Raw genomic sequence first — 15,962 nt, 5'->3', positions numbered from 1 at the left:
ATCACAGCATCATGATTATCTGGGTCATAAATATCTTTTTTGTATAGTTCTTCTGTGTATTCTTGCCACCTCTTCTTAATATCTTCTGCTTCTGTTAGGTCTATACCATTTCTGTCCTTTATTGTGCCCATCTTTGCCTGAAATGTGCCCTTGGTATCTGTAATTTTCTTGAGGAGATCTCTAGTCTTTCCCATTCTATTGTTTTCCTCTATTTCTTTGCATTAATCACTAAGGAAGGCTCTCTTATCTCTCTGTGCTCTTCTTTGGAACTTTGCATTCAAATGGGTATATCTTTCATTTTCTCCTTTGTCTTTAGCTCCTCTTCTTTTCTCAGCTATTTGTAAGGCCTCCTCAGACAACCATTTTGCCTCTTTGCATTTCTTTTTCTTGAGGATGGTCCTGATCCCTGCCTCCTGTACAATGTCACGAACTTCTGTCCATAGTTCTTCAGGCACTATGTCTATCAGATCTAATCCCTTGAATCTATTTGTCACTGTTGTGTTGTGGGTCCTAGAGCTTTCTTAACTGTGAGAATTTATTTGGAATAATTGTTCTGCTGTTTATGAATTGTCTGCTCAGTGGCTCTATGGTGGAGTTAATGGTGACCTCCTCCAAGAGGGCTTATGCTACATATTGTGTGACCCAGGCCTGCTGTACCCAGAGTCCCTGCCCATGTGGCAGGCTACTGCTGACCCGTACCTCCACAGGAGACACTCAAACACTCAAAGGCAGGTCTGGCTCAGTCTCTGTGGGGTCTCCTGGTGCACACAAGGTTTTGTTTGAGCCCTCCAAGCATCTCTGGTGGGTATGGGGTTTGATTCTAAATGTGATTTCGCCTCTCCTACTGTCTTGCTGGGGCTTCTCCTTTGCACTTGGATGTGAGGTGTCTTGTTTTGGTGGGATCCAACATTCTCCTGACGATGGTTGCTCAGCAGTGAGTTGTAATTTTGAAGTTCTCCATAAGTCAGAAAAAGGAAGACAAATACTGTATAGTGTCAGTTATATGTGGAATCTACAAAAAGCTGAACTTATAAAAAATCAGAGTAAAATGGTGCTTACCAGTGAGTGAGCATGGGAAATAGAGATTTTGTTTAAGGGTACAAACTTGCAATGAGTAGTATGAGTAGTAAATATATCCTGTAGAGCTAATGCACAGTCAAGTGAATAATACACAATATTGTATCATAATCATCCTACTTGCTAAGAGACTAGAACTTAACTATTCCAAGCACTAAAAAGAAATAAACTAACATGTTAGAAATGCTAATTATCCTTACAGTGACAATCAGATTATAATATATAAATGTATCAAATTAGCATATTGATTTGATAAATTTACATATTATATGTCAACTAGATTTCCATAAAAAAGAAACTATCATATGACAGCTTCCTGGATTGGTGTCTCCCAGGGAAGACAGGGAGGTGAATGGGAAATGGCTTGACAACAGCTCCTCGCAAGCCTCCCAGGCTCTCATGTTCCAGAATGATCAGAGGCATTCTGTCAAGACTTACATCCAAATGTGGTACAAGCATTGACTCTCAGTCTATGTGGATACATGCAAGGTTACCAGGGCACTGTGGTGGAGCCACTCCTTACAAGGTACGGGTAAGGAGTCTTGGAATTCTGCCTAGACCACTTTTCAACTTAACAGAGCTTTAAGAAAACTCATTGGTTTCACAAGCTGAACATATTAAGAAGAGGTGGCAAGAATACACTGCTGCTGCTGCTAAGTTGCTTCAGTCGTGCCCAACTCTGTGCAACCCCATGAACGACAGCCCACCAGGCTCCCCCGTCCCTGGGATTCTCCAGGCAAGAACACTGGAGTGGGTTGCCATTTCCTTCTCCAATGCCTGAAAGTGAAAAGTGAAAGTGAAGTCCCTCAGTCATGTCTGACTCTTTGCGACCCCATGGACTTCAGCCTACCAGGTTCCTCCATCCATGGGATTTTCCAGGCAAGAATACTGGAGTGGGGTGCCATTGCCTTCTCCAGCAAGAATACACAGAACTGTACAAAAAAGATCTTCATGACCCAGATAATCACCATGGTGTGATCACTCACCTAGAGCCAGACATCCTGGAATGTGAAGTCAAGTGGGCCTTAGAAAGCATCACTACGAACAAAGCTAGTGGAAGTGATATAATTCCAGTAGAGCTATTTCAAATCCTAAAAGATGATGCTGTGAAAGTGCTGCACTCAATATGCCAGCAATCTGGAAAACTCAGTAGTGGCCACAGGACAGTTTTCATTCCAACCCCTATGAAAGGCAATGCCAAAGAATGCTCAAACTACCACACAATTGCACTCATCTCACACGCTAGCAAAGTAATGCTCAAAATTCTCCAAGCCAGGCTTCAGCAAGACGTGAACCGTGAACTTCTAGATGTTCAAGCTGGTTTTAGAAATGGCAGAGGAACCAGAGATCAAATTGCAAACATCCGCTGGATCACAGAAAAAGCAAGAGAGTTCCAGAAAAACATCTATTTCTGCTTTATTGACTATGCCAAAGCCTTTGACTGTGTGGATCACAATAAACTGTGGAAAATTCTGAGAGAGATGGGAATACCAGACCACCTGATCTGCCTCTTAAGAAACCTGTATGCAAGTCAGGAAGCAACAGTTAGAAGTGGACATGGGACAACAGATTGGTTCCAAATAGGAAAAGGGGTACGTCAAGGCTGTATATTGTAACCTTGCTTATTTAACTTATATGCAGAGCACATCATGAGAAACGCTGGGCTGGATGAAGCACAAACTGGAATCAAGATTGCTGGGAGAAATATCAATAACCTCAGATATGCAGATGACACCACCCTTATGGCAGAAAGTGAAGAAGAACTAAAGAGCCTGTTGATGAGAGTGAAAGAGGAGAGTGAAAAAGTTGGCTTAAAGCTCAACATTCAGAAAACGAAGATCATGGCATCTGGCCCCATCACTTCATGGCAAATAGACGGAGAAACAGTTGAAACAATGACGGGCTTTATTTTTGGGGCTCCAAAATTACTGCAAATGGTGACTTCAGCCATGAAATTAAAAGACACTTATTCCTTGGAAGAAAAGTTACGACCAACCTATACAGCATATTAAAAAGCAGAGAGATTACTTTGCCAACAAACGTCCATCTAGTCAAGGCTGTGGTTTTTCCAGTAGTCATGTATGGATGTGAGAGTTGGACTATAAAGAAAGCTGAGCACCAAAGAATTGATGCTTTTGAACTGTGGTGTTGGAGAAGACTCTTGAGAGTCCCTTGGTCTGCAAGGAGATCCAACCAGTCCATCTTAAAGGAAATCAGCCCTGAATATTCACTGGAAGGACTGAGGTTGAAGCTGAAACTCCAATACTTTGGCCACCTGATGCAAAGAGCTGACTCATTGGAAAAGACCCTGATGCTGGGAAAGATTGAAAGTGGGAGGAGAAGGGGACAACAGAGGATGAGATGGTTGGATGGCATCACCGACTCAATGGATGTGAGTTTGAGTAAACTCCAGGAGTTGGTGATGGACAGGGAGGCTTGGCGTGCTGCAGTCCATGGAGTTGCAAAGAGTAAGAAATGACTGAGCGACTGAACTGATTGGTTTCAAACAGGCCATTGTCTTCACTACCCACAAGATCAATGAAAAACATGCATCCATAGCAATTATTTTCTTGCCAGAGAGACCCTAAATGTGGATTGGCAGCTGCCGCAACTGGTTAACACCATACTTTCTTCGGATCCTGCTGTGTCTTAAAGAAAAAATTTTGTTGAAGTATAGTTAATTTATAAGGTTTCAGGTGTACAACAAAGTGATTGAAATCTATACATATCTTATTTTTCTGATTATTTTCTCTTTTAAATTTTTATTGCAGTGCAACTGATTTACAAATTTGTGTTAACATGAGGTATACAGCAAAGTGATTCAGATATATGTATATACAAATATGTATATTCTCTTTTACATTCTCTTCCATTATAAATTATTGCAAGATATTGAGTATAGTTCCCTGTGTTATACAATAGGTGCTCATTGATTATCTAGTTTATATATAGTACTGTGTATATGTAAATCCCAAACTCCTAATTTATCCCTCACCTTCTTTGGTAACCATAAGTTTGTTTTCTCTATCTATGAGTTTATTTCTGTTTCTAAATAAGTTCATTGTGTAACATTTTTTTACATTCCACATATCAGTGTCATTATGTGATGTTTGTCTTACTCTGTCTGGCTTACTCCACTTAGTATGATAATCTCTAGGTCCATCCATGTTACTATAAATGGCATTAGTCCATTGTGTTTTTTTACTGCCAAGTAATATTCCATTTCAGATTCCTTTTTATTATAGGTTATTACAAGATATTGAATAAAGTTGCCAGTGCTATACAGTAGTACCTTGTTGGTTATTTTATATATAGTAGCATGTATATCTTAATCCCAAACTCCTAATTTATCCCTACCCCCTTTTCCCTTTGGTAATCATAAGATTATTTTCTATGTCTGCTTCTGTGTCTTTGAGCCATAATATGGCCCAGAAAGCAGGCACATGGAACTATACCAAGATTACTGCATCCTATTCCTTGGTCTCACAAAAGCCTCTAATGATCTCAGTAACATTTCTGGGTCTTAGTGTATATTGAGGATGTTAGGATGTTAGGATGTTATCTTGAAGAGGGATGGCACATATAAACTGGCATGGCTAATGTGCTAACTGAAATATTTTTCATTATAAACGGAGTGAAACAGCACTTCAGATGCTGAAATACAATTCTTATTTGGTGTTTTGGTTTTTGGGGGGTTTTGGTTTTTTCTTTTGCAGCCCTGATTCTTCAGAACTAAAAGACAGTGCTAAAATAGGTTTCTTGTCCTTTGGGAAATTCTTTAAACCCAGACGGCCAGTTGAAAAGATCCTGTGACTCCTCCATTGATAACTGTGCTCCAAACCTCTCACATGTGTGCTGCGTGCTAAGTCACTTCAGTCGTGTCTGACTCTTTGTGACCCTATGGACTATAACCCACCAAGCTCTCCTGTCAATGGGATTCTCCAGGCAAGAATACTGGAGTGGGCTGCCATGCCTTCCTCTAGGTGATCTTCCCAACCCAAGGATCAAACGCACATTTCTTATGTCTCCTTCACTGGCAAGCAGGTTCTCTACCACTGGCACCACCTGGGAAGCCCATTCTGATCACAGGTCTAAATAAAACCAAATCATCATTCCACATGGCTGTCGAAAGAAAACCTCCACATACAGCCTGTATTAGTTTGCTAGGGCTGCTGTAAAAAAAAAAAAAAAAAAAAAAACCACAGATGGGGAGTTTTAAACAACAGAAATTTCTTGGCTCACAGTTCTAGAGGCTGGAAGTCTCAGATCAAGGGGTCTGTAGGGCTGGTTCTTGGTAAGGCAAGGATCTTTCCAGGCCTTTCTCCTTGGCTTGTAGGTGACTGTCTTCTCCCTGTTTCTTCCTAGTCTTACGTCTGTGTCCAAATTTCCCCTTCTTATTATGACATGAATCATATTGGATAAGGGCCCACTCTTATGACCTCACTTTAACTGGATTACCTCTATAAAAACCCTATCTTCAAATAAGGTCACATTCTGAGATGCTGAGAGTTACCACTTCAACTGGAACAACAGACTGGTTCCAAATAGGAAAAGGAGTACGTCAAAATTGTATATTGTCACCCTGCTTACTTAACTTATATGCAGAGTACATCATGAGAAACGCTGGGCTGGAAGAAGCACAAGCTGGAATCAAGATTGCCGGGAGAAATGTCAATAGCCTCAGATATGCAGATGACACCACCCTTATGGCAGAAAAGGAAGAGGAACTAAAAAGCCTCTTGATGAAAGTGAAAGAGGAGAGTGAAAAAGTTGGCTTAAAGCTCAGCATTCAGAAAACAAAGATCATGGCATCTGGTCCCACCACTTCATGGGAAATAGATGGGGAAACAGTGGAAACAGTGGCTGACTTTATTTTTCTGGGCTCCAAAATCACTGCAGATGTTGACTGCAGCCATGAAATTAAAAGACGCTTTGTCCTTGGAAGGAAAGTTATGACCAACCTAGATGGTATATTGAAAAGCAGAGACATTATTTTGCCAACAAAGGTCTGTCTAGTCAAGGCTATGGGTTTTCCACTGGTCATGTACGGATGTGAGAGTTGGACTGTGAAGAAAGCTGAGTGCCGAAGAATTGATGCTTTTGAACTGTGATGTTGGAGAAGACTCTTGAGAGTCCCTTGGACTTCAAGGAGATCCAACCAGTCCATCCTAAAGGAGATCAGTCCTGGGTGTTCATTGGAAGGACTGATGCTGAAGCTGAAACTCCAGTACTTTGGCCACCTCATGCGAAGAGTTGACTCACTGGAAAAGACTCTGACGCTGGGAGGGATTGGGGACAGGAGGAGAAGGGGACGACAGAGGATGAGATGGCTGGATGGCATCACCGACTCTATGGACAAGAGTTTGGGTAAACTCCGGGAGTTGGTGATGGACAGGAAGGCCTGGCGTTCTGCGATTCATGGGGTCGCAAAGAGTTGGACACAGCTGAGTAGTTGAACTGACTGACTGACCACTTCAACATATGAGTTCTGAGGGGATATAATTCAATGTACAATACAGCCTAAGATTTTCCTTCTTGTTCTGTCACTGAGAGCCATTGTTCAATATGACTAACTTGGCAGGATACTTTTGACCAAAAAAAGATGGGAAGGACAAATTGTGAAATAACATTTTTTACAATCCTGAAACCCAAAGAAGAAAACCTACAAGGCTTCAAACTCAGGACCAAAATTCTTAAGGAGCACACTGATGCCAAAGGGAAAGTCTTATGAATTAGCTATAGATTACTGGAAAATAGCAGCAATCATATTGCCTAGGAGTAGGGCTAAGAAAAATTAGACACCTACTTCACAGTGGAGAGGGAGGTGGAAGGGGGGGTTCAGGATGGAGGGGACCTGAACATAGTGGGTATACCTCTGGCAGATTCATGTTGAGGTATGGCAAAAACCATCACAATATTGTAAAGCAATTATCTTCCAATTAAATAAATAAAAGCTGAAAAGAAAAATTAGACAAAATGTCGAAACAAGCAAGTTATTTGTATGACCTTTTAATGCTGTGTTAGAACATTGTCCAACAAGCCTGACTAAGGTTCAGGTGACTCTCTAGGGGAATGTAACTTGTTTGACATACAATTTACTACTGATTAGGATTTAAAAATTTTATGAATCAGTGAAGTTAGAGGAACTTACCAAAAACTGGTCCAGTGTGATGATATTCTTTTCTGCTTATTAGAAAAGATCTCATAGCTTATGGCTTTAGTGCCCTTAGGACTTTAACCGGTTTTGTATCCATGGTAGCAATCTTATTTCAACATTCCCTTTTATTCATTCACTATATAGTCACTCACTATATATTCACTCACTTCAAAAAGAATCAGCTTGTTAAACTTTTGGCTCCCTCATTAAAGAATTAAATCAACAGTTGATACTGGTTCACTGTCAATTTGTCTATGAATTATGTTTTAATATTATGAAAATTATACCTTGGTAGTATCCTTTTCAAGCAAAGGTTATCAACTAGGAGGCAGTAGGGTAAATAACTGTAAGACAGAATTGTCATTGTTAAAAAGCTGGACAAGAGATGTAGGAACTGAGTTTACTTCTGCCAGCAGGGAAGTGTGATACAACAGGTTTGAAAAGAACTTACACTGTCTCAACAGGAAGTATAAGCATGAGTTTTCTAAAGAGTTTGAGAAAAAGAAAAATTTGCAGCCACACTAATTTAAAATTAAAATACCATGCCCACATATAAATTTCAAGATTCTAAGTTATCTTTCTCATAGGAAAGTTTTTAAAAAGAGTTTGACCAAATTTGCACTTCTGGTCATCTGAATGTCTGGTTACCTAGTTATCTCTGGATTAATAATCAGTCAGTAAATTTGCATTAGAAATTTTCTTCTTTGCATATCTGACTCCAGTAGCTCATTTTTTATTGGTTTTCATCAGTGAGTACCTATGGGTTTCCCTGTTCCCATTGAGATTTTTCATAATTGTGGCAGATGTGTAACACTGCCAAGAAAATATGGTCTTCCTATTCTTTTTCTGTATCATGTGCCATCATGCATACATTCTGAAGCCAATTAGTATATGAAAAATATGTAATATATGTGAATTCATACCCTCACTTTCCAAGAAGTAATATCCCTAATACTTTTGGACAAATGGCTTGTAGTACAGCAAATGGAATGGAAACTTTAGGGCCCTCCATTTGCATGAGTCCCGTACACACCTCAGGAGGGTTCCTAGCAATTTTGTATTCCTAATTTGTATTATTTTTCCAAGAAAAGATCCAAGCTAAGTTGTATAAACTACAAACCCTACAAATCCTGGATTTCTCTCTTAGGATAAACTGTTGTTGATTAGATGCCATTCCTGTTGTTGTTCAGTCGCGAAGTTGTGTCCAACTCTTGGGACCCCATGGACTGCAGCACGCCAGGTTCCCCTGTTCTTCACTATCTTCCAGAGTTTGCTCAGATTTATGATCACTGAGTTGGTGATGCTATCTAACCTCTCATCCTCTATCTCCCCCTTCTCCTTTTGCCTTCAGTCTTTCCCAGCACCAGGGTCTTTTCCAACAAGTTGGCTCTTCACATCAGGTGGCCAAAGCATTGGAGCTTCAGATTTAGCATCAGTCCTTCCAAAGAATATTCAGGGATGATAACCTTTAGGATTGACTGGTTTGATCTCCTTGCCGACCAAGGGACTCTCAAAATTCTTCTCCAGCACCACAATTTGAAAGCACCAATTCTTCAGCATTCAGCCTTCTTTATGGTCCAACTCTCACATCCATAAATGACTACTGGAAAAACCATAACTTTGACGATATGGACCTTTGTTGAAAAAGTGATGTCTCTGCTTTTTAATATGCTGTATAGGTTTATAAATGAATAAAAGAAAAGAGCTAAAGATTATGTTTTCTTGCCTGATTCATGCAGCTGGGTGTTTGTGGTGGGGAGGCGAAGAAGTGGAAAATGCATGAAATCTGGCAAGGCAACTCTTAGGGAAGATTTCGTCTAGAATGAGCCCTGACCTTTTTTTTTTTTTTTCACTTTTGCCAGGAACCAGGGGAGGGGAAGAAGGGGGAGTAGGAAAGAAATCCTACTCTTAAAGGTCCCAGGGACTTTCAAGCCTGCTTGGGTGTTGGCCATCTCTATATTAACCACTTCCTCATGTAAGATGTAGGAAACGTTGTTAAACATCCTTTTACTAAATTTTTTGCCTCGTGGCATCAGTTTTCTTGGCCAAATCTTTCTTATTGACTATTTTGGAATTGTATACTATAAAATTGTTGACAAATAGCAAGTTTGTGGGTTGGGATCTTTATGTCGGATTGAGAGCTTGTGTTTTACCTACATGCATAGAGGAAACTAGGAAATAAAATATCTAATTTAGCTTGGGTGAAATGGGAAGTAGCTCTTTTATTAATAAGATCCCAAAGGTAAAAACAAATTTTATGAACTAACACACTCTGAGTAGCTCTGTGGTTTTAGTTTCATCACAGTTTGTCCCTTTCCTGAAAAGTGTTGAAATGAATGTCTGGAAAATGAAAATTTCGCTAGAAGATTTTTCAGTACAGAAACTATTTTAAAAATAGTTTTCATTGGAACTGCTTTGCTGTAAACTTACTGGAATGATTTTTATTATATGCTGCTAAAACCATTCACTTCTGAGACTCATTTCTTGACTTTTCCACCCTCCCTACTCCTGTTTCAGTGAAAAGTCTGTTTCCTTTGTCATTCCTTCCCTACTTCCAAATATTACTTGCTTGGTTTACATTAAGAATTTTACCAACAACAGTCAACAAGAGCAGTCAGAGAAATATGCAGTCTTTATAGTCTGATTACCCACAATTTTTGATGCTTTTAAAAAAATCATTAGAACTGACTGATAAGAGGGTAAAAAAAAAAAATAGATAAGAACTACCTAAAAGTTAAAGTATGAGAAGAGATGTTGGTTCAAAATTCTATGAAAAGAAACGAAATTATCTACTTATACAGTTTTTTAAACCTCTCAATTTCTTCTTCAGTATACACACACACACACACACACACACACACACACACACACAAACATACATACACACATACAGTACATATATTGACAGAACTGATTCCTGCTATGTCATCTCCAAATCTATGCCTTCCAGCATTTATTCGTTTGTTTAGTCCCCTCCCTTAGGGAGTCAGGGCCAACCCTGTGTTGTTACTGCACAGAGCAAGCTCCCTGCTGCTACAGCAGAGGCTCCAGTAAAGCCTTGCCTGAATTTCTTGTCTGCCCTCTGGTCAATTTCTATTGATTAAGGAGGCCAAGAACCCTGATCAGTAACATACTTTTTGATGCCCAATGTAGGGCAATTGTCCCCTTCTGGGGAGAGGATACGAGCACCTCTAGGACCACCTAACACAGCTCTCCGTGGGTGACACGTGGCCACCTGAACCTCTTCTTTCAGCATCACCACACTTGGTAAGTCTGCCTTCCTAGCCCCTGGGGGCCTCAGGACCCTCATTCAGCCAGCGCTTTCCTCTCTCCCCTTTGTACTTTTTCCCTCACCATTTTCCTTTTCCCCTTTGTCTTTTTCCCTCTCTTGAAATCTCTGTCTATCTCTCTCTCTGTCCTCTCTTACTTCTGTCCTCTCCTTCTGAGACAGTGGACATCAGACAGCTACAGCATCACTCCTCTCAGCTTGTGAGATCTGCTCCCTCTGGCCTGCAGTGGCTCACCTTAACAGGTGACAAGCAGAGGTGGGAGAGGCTCGCCTCACACTGTGCAAACCTTAACGCCTCCTTGATAGCTCAGCTGGTAAAGAATCCGCCTGCAATGGAGGAGACCCTGGTTCAATTCCTGAGTTGGGAAGTTCCCTGGAGAAGGGATAGGCTACCCACTCTAGTATTCTTAGGCTTCTCTGGTGGCTCAGATGGTAAAGAATCCACCTACAATGCAGGAGACCTGGGTTCAAATCCTTGGCTGGGAAGATTCCCCTAGAGAAGGGCATGGCAACCCACTCCAGTATTCTTGCCTGGAGAATCCCCATGGACAGAGAAGCCTAGCAGGTTACAATCCATGGGGTCTCAAAGAGTCAGATGCAACTAAGCACAGCACACAGTACAAACCTTGGTCCAATGGGCTCTCCCTCATAAGAGATTTATGAGAGTGATAGAGGTTCAAACCTCACATTCTATAGTGGCTGAAAGTACAACTGTCCCAATATTCTCACCTTTAATTTCCTGCCACCATGAGAAGTCCCATTAGGAACAGGCTGAAGTGGCAGATTTCTATATTTTGGTGTATGCTGGATAAGACTTTCACCTGTGCACTGCAGTCCCTCAGATAACATACAACAGGCTGGTTTTCAGGTTGATCATCCCAGTGGGCTGTGGACAGGATGCTCCCTCCTTCACTGGCCCTTATCTGGAAGCGTGCGGGCTGGTGCCTGAATAGACGTCTACAGCAGATGAGTTGAAACTGCAATCTCTCTTTCTCTTTCTGTCTCTTTTTCATCTTTTCTATCCCTCCTTTCTGTACCTCTCCTTTGATCCTCACCCCTGCCCTCCCATCCCCTTTATCCAAAAATTTCTTATTTGTGTCTTTGTTTTGTGACTGGTATCTTTGTTTGTGATATAGTTTTGTCTGTCCAACTGCTCCTGTAAGTCTCTGCCAACATTGTGGGCACAGTGGAGCACTTAACCCTTGAAACACAAACAGCCCACATTGCCCAAGACTCCAGCCTTGGGTTACTTAGTAGGATTTTTTTCTTTCTTTCTTTTTTTTTTTTTTGCCTTTTTTTTTTTTTTTTTACTTTATTTTACTTTACAATACTGTATTGGTTTTGCCATACATCAACATGAATCCGCCACGGGTGTACACGAGTTCCCAATCCTGAACCTCCCTCCCACCTCCCTCCCCATACCATCTCTCTGGGTCATCCCAGTGCACCAGCCCCAAGCATCCTGTATCCTGCATCGAACCTAGACTGGCGATTCGTTTCTTACATGATATTATACATGTTTCAATGCCATTCTCCCAAAGGACAAAAAGAAAAGACAGGAGCTTGCATTTTCCCCTCCTCTGCCTTTGCAATGTAACTATTCTGCCTGGGCTCTCAGGAACTACATGGTTCATCTGTAGTCCCCCAGACTGGTGGGAGAAGAAGGGGGCCCTTTTAAATTCAAATGGGAAGACAAAGAGATCTCTGATTCTGTCTTTATGTAAAAATTAACTTGTAAATGAGCTGTACTTAATTGGCTTAAAGGAAATTGAGGAACTTCCTTCCCTGGGAGTCCCGTGGTTAAGACTCCATGCTTAGACTTCCTTCTTAGTTCAGTGGTTAGGAATTCACCTGCTAGTACAGGGGACATGGGTTCAATCCCTGGTCTGGGAAGATTCCACACACCATGAGGCAACTAGGCCCCTGTGCCACAACTCCTGAGCCCGTGAACCACAACTACTGAAGTCTGCATGCCCTAGAGACTGTGCTGCACAGCAAGAGAAGCCACCACAATGCAAAGCCCATGCATGCACTGCAACTAGAGAGTAGCCCCACTCACTGCAACGAGAGAAAGCTGGCGAGCAGCAGCCAAGACCCAGTGCAGCCAAAAATACCAAAGAAATAATGAATTTCTAAAAATAAATTTTAAAAAAAGACTCCATGCTTTCAATGCAAGGGGGCCAAGCTTCTATCCCTGCTTGGGGAACTAAGATCCTACACACTACAGGACGGGCCAAAAAAAAAAAGGAAATAGAGCCTCATATGTATTCTCAAAAATATAGAAGAGGCTTACCATAATATGGGCTTCACTTGTGACTCAGCTGGTAAAGAATCCACCTGCGATGCGGGAGACCTGGGTTCGATCCCTGGGTTGGGAAGATCCCCTAGAGAAGGGAAAGGCTACCCACTCCAGTATTCTAGCCTAGGGAATTACATGGACTGTATAGTCAATGAGGTCACAAAGAGTTGGACATGACTGAGCGACTTTCACTTTCACCAGAATACATTTTGGGTTCATGTGATCTGGGTAATATTCAATATTTAATTACTATCTGGTATTAGAACTAGCTTAATCTTGTGGGTTTAATTAATACAGACCCCTCTTTAGAGTTATCAGCATTAAGTATACTACTTTTACTGTACTTAGGTTTACTGGAAGTCAATCAGTGCCTATTGTCTTTGTTGTGATATCTGTTGATAGGAAAGACAACCTGACATGAATAAAATTTTTAAGTAAATGTAACTGGAATAAGAACTTTATGGTAAATGCTATAAAAAAATTATGTTTTGGAAACATTCATCTAAAATAATCTCTCCAAATGTTGGTAAATTGAAGCTAAACTAAGTTGAATAATAGGAATTCATTTAATATCCAGGTCATTTCAAATAAGATAAAATAATTGAGAACATTAATTGCTAAATAGGTCTAAATTTACCTACTTTTATTTTCTTGTGTGAGAGAAACTAAAGATATTTGGTGCCACCTTGAGATGTGTTTTTTTTTTTTTTAACCAATCTATAGAATGCTAATGTAGAAGACAGTTCATGGTTGCTTAAGGAAAGCAGGACGTGTGTTTTCAGAAAGGAAGATGTGAGGAATGGAAATATATTTTGTTGAAAGGGAAAAGGTTGATTTCATCCTCCAGCTGGTTATTTCTGAATGGAAAGAGTAAGGAACAAAGTACGGCTTCAGAAAGTTACAGAAGGTTTTCAGAAAGGGAACATTGAGAAAAGAATTTTATATGTGGCGAGGGTCTTCTAAGTTGGATTAAATTTAATTAGGTAAATGGATTTTTATTAAGAGTAGGCTGATACAGGACAGGATTTGGTTTTTCTCTCTCATAAGAAAACAAAGTTTTCCTGGAATGCTCCTTTTGATATCAGATTGTGTGAGTTTCTTAAATATTTTTTCCACTTTAGGTTAAGAAATAATGACAGTGACCCATGATTCTGTCTGATCAAGTATTTTAAAACTATTTGAGACTTTTGACAGACTTCTCAAATATCAAATTCTATGGAAATTCTCTTGACTTCCAGTTAACTTTAGGGTGCTTCAAGGGGCCCCTGGAACATCCCAAAGAGAGATCCTAAACTAATTGGGTTAATCTATAAAGAGAGGTTTGCCACGTTCTCAGAGAACCCTGGCAAGTTTAGGGATAAATTTGTCAGGCTGGCGTTGATGTTCTGTCTCACCTGGCAGGACATCATGGTTATTCTGGCTCACTCTTGCACCCCGGATGAAAAGGAGTGTATACTGAGAAATGCCAGGGAACTCGCAAATGACCTACTGGCCATCAATCTGCACTACCAAATTTATCAGGTGGGTGGGGATGCAATCCCAGAACATGACCCACCTGGGGACTTTGAAGATTGTGTAGGCCAGGTTAGGATGAGACTTTGTATTACTTGTCTATCAGAAGAAATGAAGAAGGTATGTGGTGAAGCCTGTAAATTATGATAAGGTCCAAGAGGTTACACAGGAAATAGATGAAAACCTGGCAGTCTTCCTGAGTCGGGTGACAGAGGCATTCAGGAAGCACACCAATATAGACTGAGTCCACAGAAGGGAGGACAATATCGGCCATGCATTTTATCACTCAGGCTACTCCTAAAGGCTGGAGGAAATTACAGAAGCTTGAGGCTGCGCCCCAAAACCCATCATCAACCTTGGTAGAAGAGCCCATCAAGGTCTCTAACAACTGAGACTTACTGGAAGAGGCCAATGAGGATAAGAGGTTAATAAAGAAAATACAGCTTTTGTTGCTCTGATTCGCCCACCACCTTGACGGGACCCTGGACAGCCAAGAAGGCTGGACAGATCACCCAGAACCTCCCTGGGCCCAAACCAATATACCTTTGGTTGTAAAAGGGGGCATTGGAGAGAGGAATGTCCTGAGTGCCCTCCTGTGGGACACCAGAGGGGCAACTCCAGCCAGCCCCAGTTCCTTGTGAATCTCCCAGATGAGAGATCCCCACACACCGATTGATGGGCCTACATGCCTTCCCAGCTCCAGATCCCACACAGTCCATCCTCATTACTCCAGTGGAGCCTTGGATCACCTTTGATGCGGCAGGTAGGAGAACTGAATTTCTTGTAGACACTGGAGCTACCTCCCCTGTTTTGACTTTGCTGGCCGCCTCCCTTTCCAACCATAACTGTACTGACAAGAGTTGAGAGACAGCCAAAGATAAGGGGATTTATGTCTCCACTTGTCTGCAGAATCGGGTCCATTATTATTACTCACTTCTTTTTACATATGCCAGAATGCCCTGTGCCCCTCCTCGGGAGAGATCTGGTAAATAAGGATCTAGACAGGTGAAGTCCAAAGAGGTAAAGAATCTGAACAGAGAATGCATCTGTTAGTAGCCCCAGATGACCCACCCACTGGGCATCAAAATATCCCCCACAACATCCTCCAAGAAATCAGAGAACAGGTAGATTCTGCAGTTTGGGATACCTCCGTGCCAGGAAGGGCTAAATGTGTTCCCTCAATAAAAATAGGACTAAGGCCTAAGGAGAAATACCCCTGGAAGAGACAATATCCCTTAAAGCCTGAGGCCCTGAGGGGACTCAAACTGCTGCTCAGCAAATCCCTAAAACATAGACCCATTACGCCCTGCCAGTTCCCTTGCAACACCCCCATCCTCCCCACTCAGAAGCCTAGCAGGGAGTATAAATTTGTGTAACACTGACAAGCAGTGAGTGAGGCAGTCATCCCTATTCACCCACTGGTAACAAACCCATACCCCCTCCTCATCCAAGTGCCAGGGAACATCCACTTTCTCTGTTTTGGACCTCAAAGATGCATTTTTCTCTATTCTCTACATCCAGACTCTCAATACCTTTTTGCCTTTGAATGGAGGGACCCTGACACCTAGGGGCTAACCAATATACCTGGACAGTGCTTCCCCAAGGTTTTCAGAACAGCTCCCATCTTT

This window comes from Ovis canadensis, chromosome X, assembly GCF_042477335.2.
Source record: "Ovis canadensis isolate MfBH-ARS-UI-01 breed Bighorn chromosome X, ARS-UI_OviCan_v2, whole genome shotgun sequence".
NCBI lineage: Eukaryota > Metazoa > Chordata > Mammalia > Artiodactyla > Bovidae > Ovis > Ovis canadensis.
Note: the sequence above shows the minus strand (reverse complement) of the source record.